Raw genomic sequence first — 6,000 nt, forward strand, 5'->3', positions numbered from 1 at the left:
TTACCTTGCACCACTATAAAAAAATCACATTTGTTGTTAGGTTGACAAATAATACTTTCTAAGCATTCATTAGAAACAACATTGTATGTAATGGGCATAACAATAATAACTCCACTGGAAAATGTGGTTGATTTGAAATTTTGGCCATTGACAGACATCTATGTTAGAGGAACTAAAGCCATTGACTTATTAGTTAAGAAAAAAAAAAACATTACATTTCCAGCATGTAACTGTCACATTGGTTGTGCTCTCAACCAAACTATCAAATCATCAAATGTCTGGTGTCATAACTGATCACATGTGCAGCATCATGGCAGCTGAAGATGAAATAGAAGCCAAGATGGCAGCTTCCTTGGCTGAAAAATATAGGGTTTAGTTCCACTTTAATGTTCTCCCCATTTAAACCCGAGTAAGCTACCTCTGGAGTCATAGCTTAGACAGAATTATGGACTCTTGTGTCCGATTGGCCCGCTGATGACACATGGAGTGAGTGACATGCTCCTTCATTCCTGGAAGTATCATGTATACCCTGCACTTCATGCAACATCATTTGAATGGAGTAATAAGGAAGAAAATGGAATGCAAGGCTACATCAAACAAACCTGTTTGTCGTGGGACCAATACTCATACAGCTGATGCTAATGCTCATATTCATGCAGCTCGTGCACATTTGCCAGCACACAGACAGACCTTGGTGAGTAACCAGCATGCACTGACATGGCGGAGCATTTCTGTGCGCCAATGCGCATCAGTGTGCATGCCCGAGTGCATCCAATTCTGGGAATGGCGCAAAGATACCTATTTAAGGGAGGCCCAGATGTGTGCTCATTGCTGGAGGTTCTTAGGCTACACTTGAGCTGTGTTCCTGCTCTTGCTGTCTGATCTCCTTACTGACTTGCTGTCTGATCTCCTTACTGACTTGGCCTGCTCGTGACCTTTCTTTGTAGATTCTGGACTCTGATTTTGGCTTGCCTCTGACCATGCTATGCTGTCTTCCTGGTAAGGACCTGCTTTTCTTACTCTTCATGTATGACTTCTGACTACGTCCTTATTGTCTATCCGTGTTGACCCTGGCTTGCCAATGAACCAAGTCCTTGATACTAATGGGTACCTGCATCTACCTCAGACTGTGTGTCCTTGCAGCCTCTGTGCCAAACTTCCAAGATCCAGCTACCGGTTGCCTTCCTTGGTCCTTTTCTGGTGTACCTGCACTGCTGCTGACTGCTGTCCAGAGGCCATCACTGCCTGCTACCTAATTACCGACACCCGTGCCCTTTTGCACCCTGGGCCTCTGTTCCACACTCATTGGTACTTGGACCAGAGCCGCAAGGGGAAGCCCTCTCATCACTTCAGCCTCCAGTCAAGGTATGTGACACAGTTGCTTTTCACTAGATAGGAAAAGCACTGACTTGTTTTAAAGCTCCTCTCTAGCTACTTCCATACCGCAGGCCGTCATATGACGTCCTGGGCTTTCAGTGGTGATATCTGGATGATGCCTGCAGCCGCAGGCATCATCCAAATATCATCTTTTTTTTAGCCGGCGATTCCCTACACCATAAGAACAATCAGAGTGGCTGTTAAGCCGCTTGATCATTCTTACCGGCCACGAGAGGGGACTCGTTCCTCTCCCGCCACCCTCCAGTGCTTCTCCGTGCTCGTCCAGGCAACCGGCAGTGCAGAGTGAGAGCAATAACACCAAATTTAACACATCTGCTCCCCATTCACACCTGAGACCTTGTAACACTAACGAGTCACATGACACCGGGGAGGGAAAATGGCTAATTGGGCCCAATTTGGACATTTTCACATAGGGGTGTACTCACTTTTGTTGCCAGCGGTTTAGACATTAATGTCTGTGTGTTGAGTTATTTTGAGTGGACAGCAAATTTACACTGTTATACAAGCTGTACACTCACTACTTTACATTGTAGCAAAGTGTCATTCTTCAGTGTTGTCACATGAAAATATAGAATAAAATATTTACAAAAATGTGAGGGGTGTACTCACTTTTGTGAGATACTGTATAAATCTTTTTGTGGCCCCCAACGAATCCCCGAGTGCCGCTCAGGACTAAGGGTGAGCTTGGGCATGTTATTTGGATATACCGTATTTATTGGCGTAAAACACCTTCACTTTAAGAGGGAAGTGCCAGGAAAAAAATTAAATTTTAAATAAAGAACTGAAGCAAAATAAGGGTCAGTGCCCATGAATGCAGCCTAATCAGTGCCCATATGCAGCCACACCAGTGCCATGAATTCAGCCTCACCATTGCCATGAATGCAGCCTCACCATTGCTATGAATGCAGCCTCACCATTGCTATGAATGCAGCCTCACCAGTGCCATGAATGCAGCCTCACTATTGCCATCAGTGCAGCCTGATTGATGCCCATCTGCAGCCTTGGAGGGGACAGGGAGGGGGGCGGGACGTGCGCCGACAGATTACATGCAGGAGAATCTCCTGTTTACTTGGCGGCCCCTTTAATAAAAAGTTCCACCACCTATGATAGAAAGAACAGTCGTCCAATGCCAGCCCAGGAGATGGGACTTCCTATTAGAGGCCGCCAAATAAACAGGAGATTCTTCTGTATGTAATCTGTTGCCACTCGTCCCGCCACCTCTGAGGCACAGATAAATACGGGTATATATCTTTTGTGGCCCCGTGGCACTCGGGGATTCGTTTGGGGCCATAAAAGATATAGCTATCATAATTACCAGGGGGGGCGTTTGAAACCGAAACGCGGACAGCAATTGGCCCGTGGGCCGGACATGCCCATTTTAGATCAAAGGAATCAACTTTGGTCTGTAAATAAGGTCAATTTAAAGCGGAGTTCCACCCAGAAATTGAATTTCTGCTGATATGGTTCCTCCCCCCCTCCGGTGTCACATTTGTCACCTTTCAGGGGAGGGGGAGCAGATACCTCTCTAATCCAGGTATTTTGCCACTTCTGGCAAAACAGAACACAGCAGGGATCATTCAGAACGCGCAGCGCAACTCGCGCATGCACAGTAGGATTCACTTCCTGAAGATGCCGGTGCCTCCACCCAGGGCCGAGGGACAGGTCGACTTCGGGTGGGGACATCGCGGGCGCCATGGAGAGGTAAGAATCTTTATTTTAAAAGTCAGCAGCTGCAGTATTTGTAGATGCTGGCTTTAATTTTTTTTTTTTTTGGGGGGGGAACTCCGCTTTAACCACTTAAAGGAGAAGTCCAGCCTGAGCTTGTTTGGTTGGGCTTCTCCTACGGGTCACAGGAGTGCAATTCCTCTGACCTGTTTTCAGCAGAGAGCGGACTGAAGTCCGCTCTCTGCTGACGTCACCAAGTTCAGTCCAGGCACCGCGTCATCCCGACTTCAGAAGTCTGGATCCGCCAGGTGCCTGGACTGATTGCAGTCTCAGCCTCTCAGCGAGCCGCTGAGACAGCTGTTCCCCACCCCTCCACAGCTCAGCGCTCCAGTGAGCGAAGAGGAGCAGAGCAGGAGAGCTGCTGATTGACAGTCAGCAGATTTTCTCTCGGGGAGCTGAGAGAACAGAGCCATCAGTGTTGTTTTACGGCTCGGTTTTCAGTGCAGAGACGCCGGGGGGGGAAAGATGCAGCATTTGTACCATGCTGCATCCACCTAGGTAGGGATGAATAGGGAAAAAAAGGCAAACCCATATATACTTCTCCTTTAAAGAATAAACCTTTTTTTGACACTTGTTATTTACAAGTTTAAATCAGTATTTTTTTGCTAGAAAATTACTTGGAACCCCCAAACATTATATATATTTTTAGCAGAGACCCTAGAGAATAAAATGGAGACCGTTGCAATACTTTAGGTCACAATGTATTTGCGCAGTGGTCTTTCAAAAGCAATTTTTTTTTTTTTTGTTTACAAGCCTTTTTATTAAAGGGTTATATAAAAACAGAAAGTGTACAGGCACTTATGTTACATTCACAAGGTAGGATAACTTGTTGTACAGTTACATCTCTCAGGTGGTATATAAACATAATGAAAAAAAACAACCATTTATCCCATGAGACAGGAAAGAAAATAAAATAATAATAAGAGAAAAACAAAAAAGAAAAAACCTAGAAACCTTGATATCTAGACCGTACGACCAGAAAGGTTGTAGTAACATGTGTAGAAATTGTGAACCTTAGTACTAAAATGCACACTACCATGTGGTCATCATATTTGTTCCTGATAATAGTCATGTCCAGCCATTCAATCAGACTGAGCAGCAACCTCAGGAACCGAGAGATCCCTAATGCCTGCACTGAACAGGTGAGCTGTCCATATGCTCCACTTACGGTCAAAAATGTGCATGGAGTCCAGAAGAGTATGGTGAATCCTTTCCATCAGTCCAATGGACTCCACGCGGAGAAGTATCTACGACCATGACACAAAGGGGCTCTTCCAATTCAGTGCATCAAAAGCAATTTTTGAAGGAAAAAATATACTTCAATGAATTAAAAAATAACTCAACTGTAAAGTTAGCCCAATTTTTTTGTAAAATGTGAAAGATGATGTTACGCCACGAGAATCGTAATCTTTATTTTATGCAAAAAAATTGGGATTCTCATTTTATCCAGAATCGTGCAGCTCTAGTCTCCTATATTCTTTAGTGAAGAGGAGGAGAGTCCTTCTTCAGGTTTCCATAGATGATGTGGATGTCTCCTAATGGCTCTCCAGGGATGGGGTTCTCCAAGGCTTCAGAAGATATCATGGATAGGGTTGCCACCTCATCCCTTTAAACCCGAACACATATGAATTACACAGGTTCTGAGGCTAATTCAATGCAGATAAGGCACCAAGTGAGTTTAATTACCACCTTAATCAGCCACAGAATCTATGTAATTATGTGTTCGGGTTTAAAGGGATGAGGTGGCAACTCTAGTCATGGATTGGGGACTGGATGGTGTGGGCAGATAACAACACTGGTTCACTGGTTGCCACCCTTCGGCTAGGTGCTGGAAAAGGATGTAGATGCTAAACTCAAGATTTTGGAAGGGAAGCTACAATCTTTATCGTAACAGATGACATCACCCCAACAGATATCAAGAGACAAAAGAATAAAAATGTGGGCTGAACTGAATATTTTTGGTTGGGCGTTACTGTATCTAGGGTTCCCTCCACAGACTTCAGCACCCTCAAGTCATCGGTGTCTTTACGTTACGGAGGAAAAACTTTCAAGATCTACAAGCATTGCTGTTCCTCGTGGACAGGCATTAATCTAAAAGGTATTTTGGAGAATACGCCCCAGTAGAGCCCCCCCATCCAATGTTCTACACATCAGAGGACTTGCAGGAAGATGATGATGTGTGGAGGTGACATGATCCCCCCATCCAGTCCACACACAGTGCTGGGACCCCCTTCTCTCATAATAAGAAGACATTATTACCTCCTCCTTCCTGGGCAGCCAGCCTGAAACCAACTACACTCCATAGGCTGCTTGTTTTCTGTGGGCTACAACAAAATGGCCGTCAAACCCTTCTCTCTGCTTTATGAAATAAACTAAAGTTAGCAGCTTTAATATATTATTATCAGAATGCATCAATAGTTTAAAAAAATCTATATTCATATACGCACATATATATGTATATAAATAGCTGTAAATCATGCTGCTGTACCCGGAAGATCCAGCTGGAAAAAAGCTGAGATTCCCAGTCTGAGGGAAGAAAGCCGTGCTACGTGTCTGCCCTCTAGCGGCCACTGTCTGCGCTACATCCCACAGGAGGTGCCTCGTTACTGAACATGATGAGCGTACCCGCCCACCAATGGCTGTCAATCCCTCTGTCAATCCGAGCTCCACTGACACAAAGCCCTGCTATGCACGGGGCCCGCCCCCTCTCCAGAGCAGCCTAGCCACTTGTTTACTGAGCACCTAAACCAGGGGTGTCCAATCTTTTTTCCAAGAGGGCCAGATTTGATGAATAGAACATGCTTGAGGGCCGACCATTTTGCCTGACATTCTTAAACCATTAAAATTTGGTCTAAGTGTGTCCATCCGAGCACTAAT

At 45.1% G+C, this 6,000-nt stretch overlaps 1 protein-coding gene across 3 annotated transcripts in view; it reads right to left on the reverse strand.

The window, feature by feature from the left end:
- The window catches only part of LOC141104504 (uncharacterized), a 32,309-nt gene extending 26,600 nt beyond the window's left edge, over positions 1–5,709 (reverse strand). Inside the window, exon 1 of one of the 3 annotated variants that reach the window (XM_073594068.1) lies at positions 5,612–5,709. The gene's annotated coding sequence lies outside the window, so the exon portion shown is untranslated. Of the gene's footprint in view, positions 1–5,382; positions 5,464–5,570 lie in introns of those variants that run through there. The other 2 variants (XM_073594069.1, XM_073594067.1) reach the window with 2 other exon arrangements.
- Positions 5,710–6,000: the final 291 nt, after the last annotated feature.

This window comes from Aquarana catesbeiana, linkage group LG08 (assembly GCF_042186555.1).
Source record: "Aquarana catesbeiana isolate 2022-GZ linkage group LG08, ASM4218655v1, whole genome shotgun sequence".
Classification (NCBI taxonomy): domain Eukaryota; kingdom Metazoa; phylum Chordata; class Amphibia; order Anura; family Ranidae; genus Aquarana; species Aquarana catesbeiana.